The sequence below is a fragment of the Drosophila willistoni genome, unplaced genomic scaffold (assembly GCF_018902025.1).
Source record: "Drosophila willistoni isolate 14030-0811.24 unplaced genomic scaffold, UCI_dwil_1.1 Seg169, whole genome shotgun sequence".
Lineage (NCBI taxonomy): Eukaryota > Metazoa > Arthropoda > Insecta > Diptera > Drosophilidae > Drosophila > Drosophila willistoni.
The window spans coordinates 1653461-1678466 of record NW_025814128.1 but is presented as its reverse complement, the minus strand read 5'-3'; the positions used below and the strand labels follow the sequence as shown (position 1 = coordinate 1678466).

The 25006-nt window shown below is 40.3% G+C and overlaps 1 protein-coding gene across 2 annotated transcripts in view; it reads right to left on the bottom strand.

The window, feature by feature from the left end:
* The window catches only part of LOC6652698 (mitogen-activated protein kinase ERK-A), a 66889-nt gene that overhangs the window by 658 nt on the left and 41225 nt on the right, over positions 1-25006 (bottom strand). The gene's annotated exons all lie outside the window — the stretch shown is intronic.

Genomic DNA, 25006 nt, shown 5'->3' with positions numbered 1-25006 from the left:
CTCATCGATTGAGCAGATTCAGCTTTCTCAAATAAAGCATCAAGGTCGTAAGACTCAGTATGGGCATCATTAAAATCGGCATCAGCGGTTTTAGTGAAGATAGCATTAGTACCTGGGGATAGACAATTCCAATACACATATCTAGCCATACCGCAGGACAAAATAAAGAGAAGTTGCAGATTCTGGTTTTGCTTAGGGACGAGGCGACAGTCGTCAACATCGGTGACACAACGATAGAATTTTTTCGTGGGGACTTTGCAACAGGTTTTTGACAGCATATAAATTGTCGAAGGGACGATTTTTTGTTATAAGTCTGCGCCAAAATAGTCACCACGATTATTGGTGGTGATAACATCAGGACCGGCAGCAGTGGTTCCGGGGAGGCCACAGCAGAAGCAGGGGAGGCATTAGTTGCAGACATAGTAGAATTAACGGCAGCATTGGCGGCAGCGGTAGATAACTAAATGACGGCAGCGGAACAATGGTAGCAACGGTCAAAGCATCGGCATAGGATCTGTCAGAAGTGGGTGTTGTAATGGTAAAGACATTAGTACTCGTCATATACACTGCTGAGATATCAAAATCAGCAGCGGCGACGGAGCGGCTGCAGAACTCGAAGCATGAGTGATGCTAGCAGCAAAGGCAAAAGATACGTCAGGGGAAACGTGGACATCAGTAGCAACAAATTCCACATAACGGATGGCAGGAATCATCAGATAAAGTTGTTTCGCCGGGTCTACTAGGCAGGGCATAGCCGACTTACTAAAACCATAGTTTCAGATCTAATCCGATTTGAGGGAAAAATAAAAACTGTCGGTGGCGAATATATACATAAGTGTATACATATGTATTTTTACCGCATTACCGTTTACCGTTTTTATACCCTTGCAGAGGGTATTATAAAATTGGTCAGATGTTTGTAACGCACAGAAGGAGACGGTTCCGACCCCATAAAGTATATATATTCTTGATCAGCATGAGAAGCTAAGTTGATATAGCCATGTCCGTCTGTCCGTCCGTCCGTCCGACCGTCTGTGTGTATGCGTTTTACTCAGCCGTCTTAAGAGCTATCGGGCTGAAATTTTCGGGGTTTTTTATTACCCGGGAGAAATAAAGTATGAAAACCATCAGGATCGGACCACTATATCATATAGCTCTAGAAGAACTAGAAGAAACATTTCTTGGCTTCAATTTAGGGCTCAAGGAACATGTGAATACGTTTTTGAATGTTTCAATATTTACTACTAATGAAAGCAAAAAAAAATTTTAATAATATTAAACGTATTCAAAGTTTTTCAGGGATTTTCTTCAAATACTCAAAAAATACCCGAAACTAAAAATAGCACCACATTTTCAATATTTAGTTAAAATGAAGAAAAAAAGAAAAAAACAAAATTCATTTATACGTTATGATTAGCTATCAAAAATATTAATAAATTAAAAACTCAACACATCGTTCCGTTGCCCTTAGTGTCAAAATCCGCTACACAACGTCTTAGCATTGAGTTAACCAGGTCTTGACAGCGTTTGACCGGTATTTTCTTCCAGGACTCCTCCCAAAACGTCTAATTTTTGTTGGTTTAGCAACAGCAACTGCTTTTATAATGTCAGACCACAGATTTTAAAAAGGGGTTAGTCCTGGTGACCGTGCCGAACACTCTATTACATTTAGAGAAATCTCTGAGAACCACTGCCTGGCTTTCTACTGGTGTGCTTTGGGTCGTTGTCCTGTTGAAAGACCCGTATAAGTGGCATATTATCCTCAGCCTATGGTAGCATCACCGTCTCCAAGGTAATTACATAAACATGCTGATCCATAGACGACTTTACGCACTATATTAGACCGACACCTTAATAATAAAAACAGGCCCATATCATGACACTGGATTCGCCATGTTTAACAGTCTTCAGGGTGCATTTGGAGTTATGTGGACGCCAGACGTATACTCTAGAGCCATTTCCATCACACATGACAACTTTACTTGCATCAGTCCATAGCACGTGTCTCTACTTTTGGACAGGCCAATTCTAATAATTTTTGGCAAACTTAAGGCGATTGGCAATATGTCCCGCACTCAAAAGTGGAAGCTTTCTGGGGGTTCAGGCTTATAAATTGCTCTTCCGAAAGTACTTGCGAACTATTTCGTCGCTAGTCGAAATGTTCAATTCCTTTTCCAGATCGCGTACAGCCTTAAAAGGATCCCTATTGTTCTCTCGGATTAAGCAACCGACTTCTTGCTCTTTCAGATTTAGCTTTCGTATGCGAGTTTCAGACTTCTGTTTGACATTGATCGCACTTCAAATCATTTTCTTGGAACTACCAACCAATTTTCAAACCTAGCGATACGAATATCTCTCAAAAACCTGATTTTGGATGAGCTTTCGGTTTTCCACAGAGCAGTGTTTTCCCCGACCTACTATATTTAAAAGTTTTGGATTTTTTTTAGTGCTAGTGCTTTTAAAATTGACTTCGATCCAAGGACTGTTATTCATGTGTTTTTTACAATGTAATTCTGCGAAATATGACGGTATTTTGGCAAATACTACAAGTGGTGCTATTTTTAGTTTCGGGTATTTTTTGAGTATTTGAAGAAAATCCCTGAAAAACTTTGAATACGTTTAATATTATTAACATTTTTTTTTTGGCTTTCATTAGTAGTAAATATTGAAACATTCAAAAACGTATTCACATGTTCCTTGAGCCTTAAATTGAAGCCAAGAATCCTTTGAACACATAACCTCAGCAAGTGGTGTTATTTTTAAGTTCGCAACTGTATGTGATAATATTGGATATAAAACCCCAGATCCCAAAATTTGAATGTAATCGGATAAATATAACACAAGTTACAGCCAATATAATAATCGGCTCTACTCCCAGCTCTGCCGGCAGCGCTGCTTGCTGTCTACTACGTCTTTCGTCATCAACAGAGTACATGCATACACACACAGACGCAACGCTACATAAACTGTATGTGTATGCGTGCGTTGCTTTGCTTTGGGAATGAGGGAAGAAGAACAAATCGTAAAATAGAGAGTAAAATTGTTTTGTTTGTATATTGATGAATTGAGTTGCAGAAAACAAACATGTAAAATTATTATTACCAAGGACTGCAAGGCTATATAAACTTCGGCATAGCCGATGTTAGCTTCTTTGATATTTTTTTCTTATGTATATTTTTGTCTCACAATTTAATATTTCGCAATTTAATTCACAATTTAATTTCGGGCGCAAAAAATTAATTTGGTATCCCACTTCTGAGACGTAACAACAAAAGTATTTGTTAATCAAAAGGCCAGGGCTAACATCGGCCGATCCGAATGTAAATAATAACATATAAATATTAATAACAAATATTAATGACAAAAAACACAAATGAAAAAAAATTTTATTGTGCATAATTTTTAATTTTTGCATTTTTATATGCACATATGCACAAATAAGTACTAATGTTGCTCAATAAGAGTGTCAAGCTGTTAGAGAAGCATGACTAATGACTAATGAAAATTCTAGTCAGAAAAATTTTAAGAACACTACCAGGAATCTCTAAAAAAAAAAAATGTTACTAACAATGTGCCGCAAATAATGAATGATTAATGTAGTTATTTAATTTTTGTTTGTATTTTTTCCAAAAAAAAAAAAAACACTTTGTTGGGTCTTTCAACAAGATAATGAAAGCCAACCACTAAAAGAGGTCCTTGAACTGCTAAAAAGTGTACATGAAAGGCCAAAACACCAGAAAGGTGCCAGAAACTGGTATATTATTCCCTGCCACGACGCTGCGCAGCCGTACTGGGGCTTACAGGCTAACATATTTGAGATCATTAAAAAGTGTTTTAAGTTCAATATGTCTCTTATAGTAAGGGCGTTTTTTATGTTATAATCCATAATAACTTACACTTTGGATATGGTTCCAAAATGAGTAAAGTTTGAACCAAAAAGTATGCTATAGGGATTCGAAGAATTTGCATGTTTTTAATTTTAAAGAATTATTGGAAAAATTATTGGTATTTGAAAATTATTGTTTGTTAGTAATGTTTGCCAACAAGAAATATTTTTCTTGAACAGGAAATTTTAAAACCGGTTGAAAATATAGAAAAACAATTTTAAGCTTATAGTATACTTTTGGCTGATTTCATAAAATCTGGATGTGATGGGCCGAGAAAACCGAGTATGCAGTCAGAATCAGCGTTAACGTCACCAAAATTCATACTATTTTTTTCCTCGCAGCAGTATTTTTGTAATGGCCATGGTTTCCAAAATATTTCAGTTCCATAATCTATATTTTTAATAAATTCAAAACTAACTGTACAGGATTTCAAAAAACGTGCTATAAATGAAATCGTATAGCTTGTAGCACATGTGAGGAAAGCTAAAGAATGAAAGGTATACAGTGGACTGAAGCCACTGCCACTGCCACTACCATAAACTGTTTTCTTCATAATTTTTTTTAAGATATTTATTTCGCCCTGAAATTTGTAAATTTTTGAACAATATTATTGAGGCAGCTGATCACAGAAAAAAATGATCAATAGGAATTCGAGGGTTCCCAAAAAATTGACTAAATGTCAAAAAGAGGTTTCCGCCCTGCTCACATACTTAAGCCACCTTGAGCTAAAATCGTGAAACATGTGTTTTTTCAGGGAAAGTTGTGTTATTTGTTTTCTACACTAAAACATTGAATACTAAAAACGTTTCCCAAAACAGTTTGACCGCTATGGCTAAATATAAAAATACAAATCCGGCCGAAAGGAAGCTAATATGGGAATATTACAAAAAAAAACACAAGTATTCTACAAATTTGTAAGGCTTTACATTTTTCGAGTGGGAAAGTCAGAAATGGCATTGCATTTTATAAGAAACATGCATCCTGGGAAAATATTCCACGTGAAAAGCCCAGAAAAACCACTTTAAACGACGATAGACTGATTGCCAAAATCAGTTAAGCCGATACTTTCTTGACTTCGACGCAAATCAGAGGTCAAATGGTGGCAGATAATGGCTTGAATGTGTCATCCCAGACCATAAGAAGATGACTAAATGAGTTTGGGCTATATGGACGCATATCCCAGAAAAAAACATTGCTGTCAATTAAAAATGTTAAAAAGCCCCTTTAATTCGCCACAGAGCATTTTCAAAAAGGTCCCAATTTTTGGACCATGATTGGTTGGAGCGACGAATCCATGTTTAATGTCTTTTCTCCGCTAGTGAAGATAGAAGGCATTATTTACGGCGAAATGTACAGGGACATCCTTATTAACAATTTATCTGGAGAATATGCCGATAATTTGCCACTTGCCTGAATATTTCAACAGGACAACGACCCAAAACACTGCACGCAAGATAGTCAAGTCGTGGCTTAACCAAGAGACAATCAAAGTTTTGCAACGGCCACCGACTTGAACCCTATAGAGAACTTGTGGGGAATTATCGAACAAGTCGTTGGCAAAAAAAAAAACAGCAAATTAAAAGGATTTGTGGCGAATTTTGCAAGAAGAGTGGAAGAAAATCACCCCTCAACAGTGCGCACGTCTTGTGGACTCAATGCCAAAGCGTTGCTAAACTGTTCTTAAGCAGAATGGTCATCCAACTCAATATTAAAGTAAATTTATTAAAATTATAAGAAATATTGGGCAAATTTTAACTGTGAGCAGGACATTTTGGAGATGGTCTCAGATTTTTTAAGTTTTTCGTTGAATATACATATATTTTTATAACTTTGTTGTTCTTCTATAAGGTATATAGAACTAATGTTACACAAAAAATTGGAGCTGTGAAATAAAAACTTTTCTTAATTTTCGTTTAAACTCTAGGTTGAACTCTTGTGGCTTAAGTCTATGAGCACCACTGTATGAAACATTGGAAATTATGCAATCTGATTGAGATTAGTTAAATAAAAGATATCATTTTGTTTGATTTGTATTTCATATACTAAAATTATTTTTTCCTTAATTATTTATTTCTTCAATATCAGTACCATTTTTTCAGGATTCGATATTACGGTCAAGTAGATTGTGTAAATTTATTTTTTGAGTGTTGATGTGGTTTGATTTCTTTACTATAGTTTACAATCCTTTTAAAGTAAAAAACTCTCTATTACAAAAGCAGAATTTTAAGTACTGACAATGTTGCAATGTCAAAAGTGACAATTTTTTTATAAGTACATTTTTTTTTGTATATCGTTACGAAATTGATAATTGTAAGGTAGTTTAGTTTATTTGATAATTGAGATTGATAAATTGGTAATAAGTTAGTAATATTTTACCAACTTATCAATCTTATAATGAAACAGGAACGACTGGTCGACTGCAAAAGCTCGAACTACGACTGAACAACTGCAACTTGACAACTTTATTTCGGGCTTCAGTACACCGAAAACACACCTATTCATCATCTGTGGATGCAAGCGTCAGTCACAGTTCCATTAACTTGAGCGGTACCCCCCCCATGGGCTGCTCAACTACATTTCCGAGCCCGAATAACTTTTACCAACCAGGATATTGTTAAGCTTTTAAGGATAAAATCACGAACAATTGACACATTAAAGGCTGTGTCAACTAAACAGGTTACATCAGTTCGTCTCAGCATCACATCTTTTATTTTTCCTTCTTATACCATGCACCTATAGGGTGAAATGGTATATAAAATTCGCCAAAATGTATGTAACAGACAGAAGGAAGCTTTTCCGACATCATTATGTATGTAGTGTCATATGGGTACATATGGGCGGAAAAATGGCAGCCCCGGATGCAGAGCGACAATGTGGTAGTAAGAGGAGAGAACGAGAGAGGGAACGGTAGAGAGCAGAAGGTGTACCAATAGTTGCTTAAGTTGTATTTAAAGTTGTTCAAGTAGTAAAGTTGCTAAAAGCTGTCACCTAAAGTTGTTATGTCAAAGTTCTTTTTATCCTAATTTGTTGAACTGATTATTTTGCTATCTAACTATTAATAAGCAACAATTATTGTATACGCACAATAATTCTTACATAGGGACTCAACCGCTCAGTTGTTGGAAGAAAAGGATGGTAATACAAGTTGAAAAAACGTGAAAAAGTGAAAAGAAGAGATAAAATAAAGTTGATAAAAATGTTGCGTTCAGGAAAGAAAAATGTGTAAAATATTAAAAAGAGTCTAATTACCAAGTTAAGATAGACAATTTAAACAGCACAAGCGCAAAAGAGACAGATATAGTAAACCCACGTACGTCCAGAAACGATGCAGACGAATCGCAGCAGATTGACGCCGAAGAAACGAAGAGTGAAGATGGAAACGCGGAAAACATACACACGAACGTGCGCAGCAGTGAGTTGGACACGCTGATCAGAATGTTGGCACGGTTAAATTTGAAGATAGCGGTTCAAACGTAACAGTCGATTGTTTTGCAAAGGTGGTACCGGACTTCGATGGGACATCAATTCCAATTGGACAATGGCTACAGCATTTTGAAGAAATGCTCTGAACGAGAAACAAAACTATGTCAATGCACGTAAATAAAAGGATGGGTGTTGAGGAACCAATTGTCATTTAACTTACATTGCTATACGCAGCAAAGCAAAAACCCATGAATGATCTTGCACATCTCACATTGCTTTTGTTTTTGTATTTTCTCTTAAGTTTTCTAGAATATACTGGCGCCAGTCCGGTATGCTCTGTCTCTGTCACTCTTTAAATTCCTATATGACCTACGTAGTTACGTAAGAATTGAAAATTTCGTAATAAGCAAGCAATCGAACGATCAAGACGTGTTCTGGCAGTGGCAGCCACAGTTCAGTAAAATTGAAGTAAAAATAAAGTTAAGTTCTTATGAGATATTAAACACAGTGGTTTAATGTTCATCATAATTTGGTCCTTCGAGCCGGATCGTTGGGCATTGTTTGTTTGTTACTCATTGCTTAATAATTTGTTGCAACGGGGTTATAATTAATTGTAAACCTCAAATTTAGTAGTCGATAGTTCTGGCCTACTATCGAATAGGCAATCGCGTGCTTATTGTAAAAAGCGCGGACAAACGGTGGCGCCACTCGCCTATCGGTACCTGTTATCGATATAATCGACGAGATCGTGAGGGAACACATCTCTGGGAGAAACACGCGTCTTGAAATTTTTGGTCCACACAAGCAGTGGAAATTTCTTGGTATTTCATCATGGAGGAAATGATAACATTCATAAAGGCCAGTGGAAGATTGAAGACAACCATTACCCGCATATATGGATATGCAGAGAATCCTGCACAGGATACCGACGTCTTCACAATTGACTCCAAATTGGAAACTTTGTCCAATGCGTGGAACGAGTTCGTGAAGTCTGGCGATGAATTGGCCAAATACGACAAAGTAGAGGGTTATGTGGACCCTACCGAAGACTTCGAGATATACGAGGAGAAATATGAAAGAGCAAATGCCCGCCTTAAGGCTTTACGAGCTACCTTGGCTACGTCTGGCAAGTTGGAAGATATCGGCGCGGCTGGCAACGATGGTTCGCTCTTCCAAGGAATTCTGCAACAAATGCAAAATCAACAGCAACAACTACAACTCCAGATGCAGCGTCAAATGGAACACCAGCAACGTCAAATGGAACTCCAGATGCAGAGTCAAATGGAACACCAGCAACGTCAAATGGAACACCAGCAACAGCAAATGGAGCAGAAGCAACTATTGGTTAAGAGATTGCTCTCGCCACAGCAATCTTCGTCTTCGTCAGGCTCACAGTCGGTTGCAACACCGGCACCAAGAGATTGTGAGTTACCGAAAATCAACATCAAGCCCTTCGGTGGAGATTACAAGGAATGGCATGCCTTTAAAGACCTGTTTGAGAGTACCATTCACGGAAAGACAACTTTGACGAATATCCAAAAGTTTCATCACCTGAAGTCATGCGTCATAGGAGAAGCAGCGATACTCATCCAGCATTTGCCAGTAGTGGATGCAAATTACGACACTGCATGGAAATCATTGAGTGACCGATATGAAAAGCCCCGTTACTTGGTGAATTTACTGATAGACACATTCACCGCCTTGCCAAAAGCTGTTGGGCAAAACTCATCATCGCTACGCGCTCTGACATGCGGAGCCAGTGATGTTATTAGGGCTTTAGACGCTCCTGGACAAACGGGCCGTGACTGTTGGCTCATATACTTGCTCATCAACAAGGTTGATGAGGCTACCCGACGTGAATGGATCGACAAAAGCCAAGATATCGAAAATCCTACCATTGAAGAGTTGCTCAAGTTTTTGGACTCACGATGCGATCGCCAATTACAGGTAATTGTATGAAATGTCATAGTACTGAGCACATACTGTCGGCTTGTCCTCAATTCCAGAGATTGACTGTCAAGCAACGTTACACCTTTGCGAAGGAGAAACATATGTGTTTTAATTGTTTGAGAACTGGACATGGAGTAAGCGCTTGTGTCTAGAAGTCTTCTTGCAAGTATTGCAAGCGCCGCCATCATTCTATGCTGCATTCTGAAGGCCATTCTACACAGCATAATAGCGCAGAGCAGCACCAAGGCAACTCAGTCCAGGCTTCTGACGAGTCACCAGCGGCATCAGCGATAGCAATGATGAATGTTACCAGACCTAGTAAGCCAAATGGCCAACAAAGAAGCACTCTACCTACTGCATTGGTACACGTCCGAAATTCTCAAGGAGCCTTGCTGACGTGCCGTATTTTATTGGATAGCGCCTCAGACATGTCATTCATTTCGGAACGGTGTATACAGACGTTGGGGCTTGCACGTTCGCCATTTCGAGTTGCCACATCGGGCATCTCAGACGTCAAGGCGGGAATAACCAGAGGTTTCTGCTCTCTTCAGATGATGTCTCAAGTGTCGAGTCATTGCATCGATATTAAAGCTCGCATTTTAGGAAAGATCACCTCACCATTGCCCCGTGAAAACATTGATGCTTCATCACTGTCGGTATTTAATGGATACCAAATGGCTGACCCTGACTTCAGAACTAACGCTTCAATCAATATTTTGCTGGGCAATGATTGCATTTGGTTAGTTCTCACCGGAGAGAAGTTATGCGATGGTCAAGGGCACCCTTTTGCAGTTAACACCATATTTGGATGGGTAATCACATCGGTGTAGACTTCAAGATTGCAAACATCATCTACGTCATTGCTGACTACGGTTAATATAGATGGACTACTGCAAAGATTTTGGGAACTAGAGGAAGTTCCATCACATACAACTGTAAACGAAGAGGATGAAAAGGTCGAAACGCACTTCCGGCGTACCCACAACCGCAACTCGAATGGAAGATACATAGTCGATTTGCCCTTCAAGGAACAAAACCCACAATTTGCGGATACATTTCAAGGAGCGAGATCGCGCTTTCTCGCAGTCGAGCGTCGTCTAATGAAGGATGCCAGCTTGAAGTTAAAATATACTCAGTTTATGAGAGAGTATATCCAGCTGGGTCACATGAAGGAAGTAGCTGCAGACGAAGCCACAAACGTATATAAGAAGTCATTCTATTTGCCACACTATCGAGTCATAGGTGCCAAACTGCGGGTGGTGTTCGATGGATCATTTCAAGATCGGGATGGACGATCTCTTAACGACGGACTTCACATTGGCCCATGTATACAACGCAACCTTTCCAACGTTTGTCTGCGTTTTCGAATGCACAGATTCGTATTTTCGGCGGACATAGTCAAAATGTTCAGACAGATTTTAGTGGCCCCTGAACATCAGAATTTTCAACGAATCCTTTGGAGAGAAGACCCTGAGGAACCATTGAAGCATTACAAGTTGACCACAGTCACCTATGGCACAGCATATGCACCGTTTCTGGCAGTTAGAGTGCTGGAACAACTGGCAACTGATCACGAATACGAGTTTCAAGGGCGGCTAGGATACTTTTGGATAATTTCTACGTCGATGACGTACTGACAGGAGCCATGAACGAACAAGAACTGCTCGGCATTAAGGAAGAGCTGATACTCCTTGTTTAAGAATAAACATCGTGTTCATCTGAAGCGGCTTCACCAAATCAGATGCACTAAAGAAAATATAACATATGACATAACATATGACTAGAATTACAATCAGTCACACGCGTTGTGGGAAAAACACTTGTAATTGTAAACTAACCCAAACGATCACGACGGCAGGATGTCAAGTGGCTGACCCCGTTCCCAATATAATAATAATTTTTCAACCCCCGAATGCGTGGGTGTGAGTCGTACTAGAATAAGATCTCCTTAAGAGCAATTGTTACCTCCTAGAGCCTTTTGTAAATAAAATCAGTTCATATTTTGAATTCAACGAATGAAGATTGGGTTATTTTCCTTCTCTCCGGGAATCCCTATTCACTCCTTATGTCACGGGCACAATTGGAGCTAAGCAAATGGGTCTCGAATAGTAAACGAATTGCCAGCAACGAGGGAAATGAAATCGATTTCTCAAAAATGGCAGCAAAGGTGCTTGGGCTGCATTGGCGTCCTGGAGAAGACGTCCTAACATATAAGGTTTCATTATCGGAACATATGACTTGTACGAAGCGACAAGTGCTGTCTGACACGGCCCGCATCTTTGACCCACTCGGCATTTTGGCGCCAGTGGTGATCAAGTTTAAAATTCTGCTCCAAGAATTATGGCTGCTTAATCTGGATTGGGACTCGGAACTGCCAACGAAGCAAGCGCACTTATGGCAAACATTCAGAAAGGACATTTTCACGTTAAGGAACCTGAAGATACCTCGATTTGTAGACAATCAACCCGATGAAATCGAACTGCATGGATTTTCAGATGCTTTGTTAAAGGCTTACTCTGCTGTCATTTACAACCGTGTGACACACCTAGATGGAAGCATCGGAGTGGCACTCATTGCAGCTAAAAGAAGAGTGTCACCATTAAAGCAGAAGTCGTTGCCACGATTGGAACTTTGCGGAGCTCTACTATTAGCTCGTTTATTCCAAGCAGTAAGGTCTGGTCTGCGCCAGAAGGATGTTAAGATACACGCATGGACCAACTCGCTGCTCAATTCTCAAGCCAGCAGCAGAACTTGAGTTCAAAACCAAAATCTTGACAACCATTTCCAAGGATATTGAGGTTTCCCCATTTGAGGTACTACTCGGAAGGACATCATCTTGGATCAGACTGGTTCGAGTGGTCGCATATGTATTCCGCTTCGTTCATCGAATCCAATCAAGCAAGTCCAAATATTCAGGACCTCTAAAGTTCGATGAAATTACCAGAGCAAGGAAGTTTTGCCTACGACAGGCACAAAATCAATTCAATGACGATAGACAGCTGCTTTTGAGAAAGCAATCTTTGGAGCGACGATCAATTTTAAGCAAACTATCTCCCTTCGTTGACGAAGATGGAATTATACGTGTGGGTGGACGTTTGGAAAGGTCGCAATTGCCTGCAGATGCCAAGCATCCAGTGGTTTTGCCGAAACAACATCGCCTTGTGGAATTGCTGCTGAAACATGAGCATAAGGTCAATCTTCATCCAGGAGTTTTAGCAATGTTTGTAATAATTCGCCAGAAATATTGGATCATTGGCGCACGACATGTCACACATGAGTATTTAAACTGTTTTAGACAGCGCCATCACACAGCAAATCAGTTTATGGCCAATTTACCGGCTGTTCGAGTGCAACAAGCCTTTCCATTTGAGCATACTGGATGCGATTATGCTGGACCTATTTTGCTGAAGGTTCACAAGGGACGAAACCCCAGGAAGGAAAAGGGCTACATTTGCCTGTTTGTATGTATGGTTACTTCAGCTCTTCATCTGGAGCTGGCCACTGATCTCAGCACCGACACATTCTTGGCGGCATTAAAACGTTTTATGGCTCGTCGTGGGAAATGCTTCCAAATGTATAGCGATAACGGGCGTAACTTTGTTGGCGCAAAACGTGCACTAGACGAAATGGTATAGCTTCTCGCTTCACGCGAGCACAATGACGTCGTTTCGAAAGCGCTTGCGGATCAAGGTATCAAATGGAATTTTATTCCTCCATATTCACCACACTGGGGTGGTAAGTGGGAGTCGGCAGTACGCTCGGTTAAGCTGCATTTGCGACGTGTAATAGGAACCAACGTCCTCACCTTTGAGCAGATGCACACACTGCTCTCGCAAATAGAATCCGTCGTTAATTCGCGATCATTGTGCACAGCATCGGATACTGAAATTGCCTACCTGTCACCGGCACATTTCTTAATTGGCAGAACATATACAGCAGTTCCTGAAGACAGCTATTTGCAGATTCCGACTAATCGATTGAGCTACTGGCAGCATGTTCAAGCAATGCTTCAAGTATTTTGGAAGAGTTGGCATCAAGAATACTTGACATCGCTACAACAGCGCCCGAAATGGACCACCAAGTTACCAAACATTGCGATCGGTAATCTTGTACTGATCAAGGACTCTAACGCGCCTCCATCGGCATGGCTCTTAGGACGGGTAACTAACCTGCGAACAGGAGATGATGGCCTCGTCAGAGCGGTTCAGGTTCTCACCAAATCAGGAGAAGTCACTCCAGTCCAGTCTGGTATGCTCTGTCTCTGTCACTCTTTATAAACCTATATGACCTACGTAGTTACGTAAGAATTGAAAATTTAGTAATAAGCAAGCAAACGAACGATCAAGACGTGTTCTAGCAGTGGCAGACATAGTTCAGTAACATTGAAGTAAAAATAAAGTTAAGTTCTTATGAGATATTAAACACAGTGGTTTATTGTTCATTAATGGGCATTGCAAAGTTATTTGTAGAAACGATTATAGTTGGCACTTATGAAGAATTGTGTATAGCCCTGATGGACGAGTTAGACCAATTTTCATGATTATGTATTACAGATGCGTAAAATCACTGCTCTTGGTGAAATCGAGGACGAATCGATTAAAACATATATCGTTGACAGACTAGAGGTACGGGAGGATTTGAAATATCCATTATACAGCTCAACTTCTTTTAAGCAGCTATGAAAGTGCTACGCTTTAGTAAAAACGATGACCAGAAACGCCCAAAACAAACGTCGCCAGATTGTCCATATGAAGCCAGGTGTTCAAGCTGATTTAAACTAAACAGTTGCATTGCTTCAACTATAAGCCACACAGATCATAAAAAAGCTAATTGTAATGTGGGTACTAAATGCTTTAACTGTAAGGAAAGGGAGCATCAAGTAAATGTTGTGCGGAAGTCCGATGAAGACAGCCGATTAACAAAATTTTCGATGGCATAAAAGTTATTTGTTTGGTGGATACCGGCGGAGACGTAACTATCATGAGACGAGACAAATACGAGGACGCAAAATCACGTCGAAAAATTGTTTGGCCTTGGAAATGTTGAGGTTATACGCGAAGTTACTACTACAGTCAAAGTAGATGGGTTGAGTAAAGAACACACAATACTGATCGTCCCTAACTCTAAATTAGAAGCTGATGTACCTATTGGAAACGTCATCGTCAAAAAGTTTACGGTGATGATGGATCCCAACGGTTGTAAATTTAGCCTTCACACTGATAAGAGAAACCAATTGAACGTCTTAAATGTGGTAAGCTCTGTAAATGAAATTGATGTAGAACCAAAATATGCTGATACAGTCGCTGCAATAATTAAGGACTATAAGCCGAAAGATAACCCGTTAAGTTGCCCGATAAATTTAAGTATACTGCCAAATTGTAATAATATCGTATTTAGAGAAAGCCCCAGTCATCTTTCTCAGACGTGGCAAGCAGAGTATTGGCTAAAAAGAAAAATGGGTTGCACAGACTGATCATAGATAAAACACGCTCGTATTGAAAGATAGATTTCCAGTTCCAATCGTTGATGAGGTGTTAGCGAAAATGCAACAAGCGAAATACTTTACGGTCATGGATCTTAAGAACGGATTTTTCCATGTTGATAAAAGAAAGTCGTAACTATACAGCATTCGTAACTATACAGCATAAAGCAAGGGCTTTTTGAATTTAATCAAGCGCCTTTAGGGTTTTGTAATTCCCGAGCAGTTTTTGTAAGATTTATTTACTACATTTTCCAGAAGATGATAAATGCAGGAATTTATGTTGACGATATTCGGATCTACAGCAGAAAAATGTTTGAATAATGTTAAAACGGTTTGGAAGAAGCACGACAATATGGTTTGCAGATTAAATGGTCGAAATGCCAGTTTCTAAATAGGAAAATAATTTTTTGGGCCACGAATAGGAGGATGGAGTAGTATGTCCTGGTAAAGAGAAAGTCAAGGCAGTCAAAAATTTCCAATTGCCGAAAAATATCAGAGGTGATCGGGAATTTTAAGGACTAACAGGCTATTATAGAAAATTCATTCGTGATTATGCAATAATAGCAAAACCGCTGACCACGTTAAAAAAAAAAAAGCGATTGAAAAATGAAAAGAAAGTCTCATGAATGAAGCAGTTTTGAAAATTTTTGAAACACTCAGCTTAAACGCAATTACATCTGGATGCATTAAAGAACGGATTTGGTGCTACACTCTTACAGAAACATGATAATAATTGCCACCCTGTATTTTGATCAGGAGGAAAAGTTGTAGTTATTTTCTAGCTAAGAAGAAGTTACGCCATTATTTGATGGGGATAGAGTTTGTTCTGGTGACAGACTGTGCAGCTTTCAAAATGACAGCGGTGAAGAAGGATATGCCTCGACAAGTCGTACAATGGTTGATGCACTTGGAAGATTTTTCCTGTAAAATAGAACATCGTGCTGGCGATAGGATGAAGCATGTCGATAGCTTAAGTCGCTTTCCAGTAATGAATTTCCAGTAATACGGCATTCCAAGCCGTTGCCAATTTTAAAATTAAAAATAAACTTTTAGCAGGTCGATGGATTAGATTTGTTGGCAGTTCCGAAAAGCATGGAAAAGGAGATAATAAGGAATACTCACAACTTTGGACATATGGGTGTTCAAAAAACAAAGCATGGTATTCAACAAGATTATTATATTCCGCATGTGAACAAAAAAGTTGGTCAGTTCATTGCAAACTGCGTGCAGTGCATAACGCACAACAGAAAATTCGGCAAGCAGGAGGATTTTTTGCATTGCATTGATAAAGGTGAAGTACCATTGGAGACGCTACACGTTGATCATTTAGGGTCATTGGATCCAACTTCGAAGAATTACAAGTACATATTCGCAGACGTAGATGGGTTTTTTTTTTTTTGGTTTTGTTTATCCCACCAGTGCGGTCGCGTTCTGTAGTCGCTCCGTCAAACAAACCTGAATTCGTGTGTGTTCCCTGCAACTAACAAAAGGGAATACTAGTAGAGGATCATTGAGGAAGTGTTGCTCACCTGGCACCAAAATCAGCTGGGCCCATCCACCGTGGTGGAGTGCAACCGGTAACAAAATAGTCTGTTTGCCTTAAAAAATTAGCCGTTCTAATCTGAGTTGGTCGCTCCGCAAGGGGTGAGGGGTCCATATTTTCCGCGCTTCTCTCGCCAAGGGCTGGAACTCCTGGAACTTTCTCCTTCTCCTTTGCCTTGTCGATCTCCTTTTGTTGCTGAACTTTCTAGTATCAAAAAAAGCAGCGCCCTATCTTGGTCACCAGAGGGCGCACAAGCCCTGCTGGCCATCCCCCGAAAACATTGCATACTTTCGGGAACAGCATTTGGCTGCCAAAATTAAATTGGAAATCGCGGACAGAACTACATATTTTCTTCTTTAATCTCATTTTCTTTTTTCCCTTCGGGAAGCACTAAATCCGCATAGCGTCTGTCCTCATATTGAGCGGCTTGTGGTCTGCGTCTGCGTCGCATCGGCCGGCAGCGTATTAACGAACTTTCATACCTGGCAGTAGGTATAAAATGCATCATAGTTTATAAAAAAAAATATGGCTGGAAAAAACGAAAATACTCCAGGTGGCAGCCACAAAAGTGGAAATCCACCCGCGAATCAAACCGCGGCCTACATCCATAAATATTAACAGGAAAACTACTGCAACGGTGGCACACTTGGCCGATACAGCGGACAATGCAACAAGCAGTAATGGCTGTAAAATGCCAGCGGGAGCAACTGACTTTTCTCGAAGCAGCTTAATGGCCAGAACGCCGCCAACAGCTACACATTCGGCTCCAAAGGCTATAAACTTGAAGTCTCTGCCAGCTTTTACACCAGCAGCAGTCGCCACAGTAGAGGATACGCCAAAAAGAGGCCGTGAATTAAGTCCACCTGCCGACGAATCAGAAGCGGCACCAAAAAGGCCAAGAAGCGTCCAGACAGGTCTCAAAGAACAGATCACAGAACTCGGAGCACTTGTCGACCAACTAGCTGCAATGGTCGCTATTTCTGCACCAAGCCAGCATCCAATCGTAAATTGTGTCATGAAGGATGAATTGGCAAGAATGAAGACGCCAATAAGCCAAAACAGGAGATGCGGCCACTGACGTTTGCGGCTATTGTGGCCAAAAGTGCTACACCAAATGTTGCAGGTACAAGGCAAAGGGCAAAGGAACGGAAAGCTGTCACACGCCCCAGCGTGGCGTTAAGACAGTCAACCACCCAAAATACCTCTGCTGCTGAATCGGCTGAGGGTACCCTTACAAAAAGTCGGCACCAAGTGGGAAACGGTCAAAAGAACTAAACGCAAGAGTAGAAGACGGCCTGATGCTTTGATGGTGCAATGCAATGACCCTGCAAACTATGCAAAAGTACTGGAGGCAGTCCAGACTGACCCTGTCATGCTGTCGCCAGTGTTGCCATTTCAGCCTTTTTTCGGACAGATCTGTCCTTTTTTTTTTTTTGGTTTAGCCGAAAGAAATGTTAAACACCCTTTGTCCGGAAATCTGTCCTTTTTTCTTTATTAAGTGCAAAAATTTGTTTATAGCGATGAGTGTTGAAGAAGCGGTCTAATAATCATCGTACCACCATTAAAACTTTAAAAATTGTAGTCGTAGGTTATCGATTTGCGGTATATCGAGCTTTAGCAGTCACTAATACAAGTTAACATGCCGAAGGAAGTGTACAAGCAAAAATTTCGCGAAGCGTGGCTAATGTTACCCGATTTTGCAAAGTAACTGTGCCGCGATCCCAAGGATCCGGACAAATCGTACTGTGGCAACAAAAAAACATGAGCATAATGCCCTACCGTTTGCACAAGCGAATAAAATAAAGTTCAAACCACTACCCCGAAACGAAACAGCTGAAAGAGAGCTTGCATTGGCCATGTTTGTTGCACAGCATGCAGCGATTGCACCCGTGGATCACTTGAGCGAATTGTGCCACAACAAATTTGGCGATTCTGAAATAAAACTTCATCGAACCAAATGCACTAGCCTGATAAAAAATGTTCTCGCCGTACATTTTAAGGAGGATCTTCGAGAATTATTATTATGTCGGTAATGCGAAATATAGTTTACTTATCGATGAAACTACGTATATATCCATTACTAAAATTCTAGGTAAGATGTATTGTTATAAAGATATCATCTCTGTTAACCAACCGATAATACTTTCAGGAGTTTCTATAATTTACTTCAGTGTTCATCGCCAAGACATGGTGTCAACCTTGTTGTCCCTGATTTCCATTCCGAGCGGAGATGCTGTCACAATCAGCGATAGTATTCGTGCTGAGTTGAATCAGTTTGACCTACCTTTACAAAATTTAATCGGCATTGGAACGGATAATGCCAATGTTATGGTGGGTAAAAAAGGAGGGGTTTTTGCCGAGTTGAAGAAATTGGTGCCTTCTCTTATATTAGTGAAATGTGTGTGCCATTCTGTACAATTAGCAGTTAACGTTGCTTGTAAAAAAATTTTGCCCCCGTCACTTTAATTCATTGCTAGCGAAACTTACTCCTGGTTTTGCAAAAGCACCGGTAGGCACATTGCCTATAGAAATTTGTATCAGTCATTAAATAGCGATATGGTGAGCTTTATGTTGTTCAATGGTCTGTGTATCTATATGTCTTAACACTTTGTGTTCGTCGTAGTACTAAAAACTTAAGAATTGATTTCGTAAAAGTCGTTGTGTCAGTAAACAATATTTAAATTTAACGTTTTTTTATGACCAATATATACATATATGTTTTTTCTGAAGGCTCCATTAAAAATTCCGAGAGTTTGCGATACACGATGGCTGTCTATCGAAAGTGCAGTAAGACGTATATTAGAACAATGGGAAGAGCTTGAGCTGCACTTTAACAATGCTTTATTATTAGAAAAATGACACAAAGCTACGATTCTACGCGACTTGTACAACGATGACGTCAATCAATTGTATCTAATCTTTTTGATGCCTATTTTGAAGGATATAAGTAAAACCTTCCAAATGAATAACCCGAACCCGACAAAGCAGTTAGGCGATTTAATGATGAGCATCAACTCTCTTAAATGTAAAATAATTGCTCCGAACGTCGAAATGGATATTCTTGTTGATAATTTTGAAAAATTTATTCAAATAGATTTGTATTTAGGATACGAGTTCGAAACACATATAAATGAAGTAAGTAAGTCGTCTCGCCGACTTAGGTATACCATACACCAGTAAAGCAAACATTTCAACTTTATTAAACAAATGCATTTTCACATGCTTTTTACAAGCGTATCTCGCTCACTCAATCATACGAGCACCCTAGCGCCCCCACCAGCCAACGGCCGAGTCCGGCCTTATGGAAAAACGTTTATATGCATAACTCGACTGTTTTTTGTCCGATTTTGATCAAATTTGGTATTTTGCTAGTTATTAGTATTAAATTTAAGTGTGCCAAATTTGATTGCATAAGGTAAAAAAAATACGGGAGATAATCAAGTTTTTCAAATTACGGGGGCGGAAAAGGGCGTGGCAAAATTTTTACACATACAAAATGTGTGCATTTACTAAGCGAATATACATACCAAATATAGTGTCTCTAGCTGGAATAGTTTTTGAGATAAAAGCTTTTTTTAAAATGCGGGGGCGGAAAGGGGCGTGTCAAAAATTTGAAATAAACTTGATCACTCTACATACTACACGAGTCTACATACCAAATTTGGTGGCTCTAGCTCTTACAGTCTCCGAGATCTAGGTGTTCATACGGACAGACGGACATGGCTAAATCGACTCGGTTGTTGATCCTGATCAAGAATATATATACTTTGTGGGGTCGGAGATGCTTCCTTCTGCCTGTTACATACATTTTGGCGACTTTAATATACCATTTCACCCTATGGGTGTATCGTATAAAAAGAGCAAACAAAATCTTCAAACACAAAATGAGATTCGATTAAATTGCACCAATTTTGTGGTTGAACTAATTTCTCAATTAATCCAAAGGTAAGGCCATCCCATTGGACACTAGACCAATATAATTATATTGTATTTCGTTTTAGATTGCCGGACAACTTTAAAACTTTAAAGCATATTGAATTCTTCTCTGCGGAAAACGTTTTGCGGGCATGCAAACCTCCAATCGTTGAACTTTTAGAGCTTTTTAAAGTGAATGGGAGTGAAATAGATTCCATAATTTCACAATATAACAACATTAATTTTGTAAAATGGGAAAACACCGATAATACCATAAAGTTTTGGGCGGAAGTAATTGCCTTTAAGGACGCAGCGGGCAACAGCCCATACTTAAATATAGCGACATTTGCTATAAATTTATTGACGCTACCATGGTCAAATGATGAAATCGAAAGAGTTTTCAGCCAAGTGTCCTTGGTGATTCAAAGTTCAATTGATAAGCTGAAACATTTTTGTCCTCTTTTCTGTCCTATTTTAAAAATTTTTTATCCTTTTTTTTCACTTTTTTTTCGCCATCCGTCCTTTTTTTGTGGCTGGCAGTTGGCAACACTGGCTGTCGCACAAGGAAGGAGTTTGCGGAGTGCGTCGAACAGCAGCAGGAGAACTTCTCCTGGAGATGAAAAAGCATGACGACGGCGGTACGCTAGTACTACATAAGGCGTTGCAGCAAGCGCCTGGCGACGAAGGACGGGTCAAGCTTATCACTGAAAGAGTCAGTCGAAATCAGGGATATATATAGTTCTATTCCAAACTCGAGGATGTTCTTGATACAGCCGCCAAATTAACGGAGGAAACTCTGCCAGAGGAATCGTTTCCCAAGATGCGGAAGGCATATAGGGGTACGCAAACTGCAACAATGCTGCTGAATGCTAATCAGGCATCGAAAATGATTACTGCCAGAACGGTTCGCATTGGTCTTGCAGAATGCAGAATAAGAGCCAAGATAGAGCCAAGGAGGTGCTACAAATGTCTCGACTTTGGGCATACATCAGCTAGGTGCAGGTGTAAGAATGAGCACGAGGCCGGCAGCCTATGTTTCAACTGCGGTCACGCATCTCAAGACTGCAACAAAGACGCAAAGTGCATCTTATGTACTAGGCACGGCGAAAAGAACGCGGCACATAACACTCTGAGCAGAGGATGCCCGTTGTATGTCAAGGCAACAAACAAGTGCAAAAATTAAGTTTCTACAACTTAATATAAACCATTGCAGGGCTGCACAGGATTTGCTGAAGCAGACTGTTATTGAGCTGGGCATCGACATAGCGCTTTTGTCGGAACCATATGGGGTAAAACAACTCCAAAACAACAATATGGGCGCAGCAATATGGAGTTGCGGACATTCTCCATTACAATTAGAGTGTGTTGGCAGACACAGAGGCTACACCAGGGAGAAATGCAACGGCATATCCATTTTTAGCTGATACGTAGCCCCAAGTGTGGATATAGACGACTTTGCAGCCATTATTGACTGTATAGCTGCCGACGCCAGTGATCATTGCCGGCGACTTTAACGCATGGGCGATGGAGTGGGGAAGCGTCAAAGCCATGGCAAGGGGAAGAATCCTGCTGGACTCCATGGATAGTCTCCAACGTATATACGCACAGTGATCACAGTGCAATAATATTCGAGTGTGGTGGCCAAACAACGTGCTTGGCACGGCCTAAGTTCTCGTTGTGCTCACAAGAAACCCTAAGCGAGGAGGCATTCTTGTTCATGATGAACAACGCACAGCAGAGGAGTGAAGGGGATGCAGAAACCCAGGTAAAAAGGCTATGTTCTGCCACCAGCGAAGCCTGTGATGCGTCAATGATCCGCAAGAGCCAAGGTGGAAGCACGCGCAAACCAGTGCATTGGTGGAGCCATGAAATTACAGAAGCGCGAAAAGAATGCCTTAATGCCAGACGCAAGCAGCAGCGGCCCAGTGGGAGTCCCTCGTTCCAAAGCCTACTGGACGCTTAAAAGACGCGGCGTGCACTCTTAAACAGAGCCATAAAGCAAATCAAGGCTGACTGTTGGAAGAAGCTCGGCGCGGATGCCGATGACCAATCCTTCGGAGCGGCGTACAAGTTGGTAATGGGCAAACTTGCCAAACGCCCATCCCCCACACATGGTGTGCTGCTCGCAAACATCGTAAAAACGCTATTCCCAGATGGCCGATATTGCAGCATCCAGTTGCAGGAGCCCAACAAAAGACTAATCCCGGCTATATTAGTGATGAAGAAATCGTGCTGGCTGCCAAACGGATCAAAAGCAACAAATCGCCTGGCCCTGATGGAATACCTGGTTGCAACAATTCGTAGTTATTTCGACCGGATCCTGATGTACGAAACGGACAGAGGGCAGCAGGAATACAAAATAACAAGATTAGGTATCGACATTGGTTATTGGTCACCGCACCGTACTAAAACCTACCCTATGATCCGTACGCTAAAGTACTACTTCACGAGGGGAAGACGGCCCAAGTGCCTAGTCTAGGTACTGGCTCTCAGCGGACGCAAAATTTTTTAATGCAGCTAACAGTTTGCCAATTGTTTTCGAGCTATGTAGGATATTCATAAACGCGTTGACTATAAATGGCCGCCCGATGCCTAGGCTTAGATCTTTCCGTTCAGCAGAAAATCGAGGACAGAAAACGGTACGTGTCTTCTAAATTCCCCGCAGAGTATGTAAAAAATGGATTAGTCTCTTGCTTAAACCTATGCGAAAATCATTCATGTCCTGTCAGTAGTTGGGTTGGTTTGCGATTAAGCTATGGCCAAATGTTTGGGAGAAGGCGCCTTGTCAAGTTGTCATTGTTCGAGGTTTAGTTAGCCACAGTCGTCTTCTCTTTTAACTGGCGGCGAATCTCTAATTCGAGGCTGGCTTGCCACGAGGTCCATTGAGGATCTTCTCTATTTTCCAGGGTATTTTTTGGCAGAGCGGCTGAGATGTTCCTCAGTCGCCTTCAACCGCATTAGAAAATACCTCACTGTGGGCATCAAAAGGTAATGTAGGTATTTATGCATATGTGCATACATTTAGATTGATACACGGAAAAAGCTGATAACATGATTATATAAAGTTCGGCATAGCCAGCTACGGCATATTTGATATTTAAATTATTTATATAAAAGTTGGTCAGATGTTTGTAGCGCAGAGAAGGACCCATGAAGTATATATAAGCTCATAACCTTTCTGCTCTCTGACGTGACAGTCGTGTTTTTTCATAGCTCCTGAGTTTTTATCAATATTTATTGTTTCTCTCAATTTTTAATTGTGCTTAGTTTGTTTACGCTTTCGCCGTTGTAGTTTGCTTGTCACCCTTGTGTTTTATTTGCATAATTTGCCAAATTAATTAGTTTTTTTTTCGTGATTAGTACTTGGTGCATTTTATATATTTTTTTTTACTTTCTCCGTTTTTTTTGTTTCTCTTTTTCTCTCTCGTCATTGCTTCTGCAGTTGCTCCCCTCATCCCCCCGATCATACCATCAGTGCTAGTGTTTTTATTTTTGTGCTTCTCTCTTCTTTGTGCTTGCGCTAAACTTCTCTCCCGCGTAATTACTTTTGTAACGCCGCCTCTCAAAGCTTGGCTTATAACTGTTCTTGCACTCTTTCTTGTGCTGTGCACTCTAGCTGTCTCTTTGTTTTATTTGTATTTATTGATTTTTTATCGATAATTACCTTAGTGCTGAGTTTCTAAATTTTCTATATATTTATACCCTTGCAGAGGGTATTATAAAATTGGTCAGATGTTTGTAACGCACAGAAGGAGACCTTTCCGACCCCATAAAGTATATATAGCCATGTCCGTCTGTCCGTCCGTCCGTCCGTCTGTGCGTTTGCGTTTTACTCAGCCGTCTTAAGAGCTATCGGGCTGAAATTTTTTTTCGGGATTTTTTATTACCCGGGAAAAATAAAGTATGAAAACCATCAGGATCGGACCACTATATCATATAGCTCACGAAGAACTAGAAGAAACATTTTCATACAAATCGGAGTATGCTATGAAATTTACATATGTGATTGTAAAATAATTGTAAATAGAGTAAAATTGTTTTGTTTGTATATTGATGAATTGAGTTGCAGAAAACAAATTTTGAACATGTAAAATTATTATTACCAAGGACTGCAAGGGTATGTAAACTTCGGCATAGCCGATGTTAGCTTCTTTGATATTTTTATATATTTTTGCCTTTTGCTTTTTTTTTTTTTTTGGCTTTTCAATGGCTTGTTGTCTACCTACTTGCAAGCATTCTGATCGTTTGGATGATCAGTATAGAGCAATATCTTGTTGGCTCTGCGATAATCTAATTCACTTAAAATGTGCTGGCCTGAACGGCCGCGACTATGACAAATTTTCTAGTTTGTCTGTGTCTAAGCCTGAGCTTGGATTAATGCGCTGGACTTGCCAATCTTGTGCCAGCTAACAGCTTGATTTTAGTCGTATGTACAGGGATCTTCGTTTAAAGTTTCTTTCTTTAAACAAACTGCCCAAACTGCAGTCTAACGAGTGTGACTCTAGCGTACATTTATTGTCGCAATTCAAGTTCGTTCCTCCTTCTGAGAAGTTGCCCAAGAAATGTACCCTTGAGTTGCCTCATAAGCAGTCGCCAGCACTCTCTATTACATCTTCTCCCATTTTACTTTCGCCTACACCATCTTGTCCCTCTTTATGCTCTTCTTTTCAGATTGAAGTACCCATTACCTCAATCTATCACTCACGGGAACTCTGATCAATCACAGGATCATGCTTGCTCTCAATCACTAGCGGATCCCAATGCTCCTCCGCCTCCACTAACTGTAGTGCCTCATCGCAAACAAGT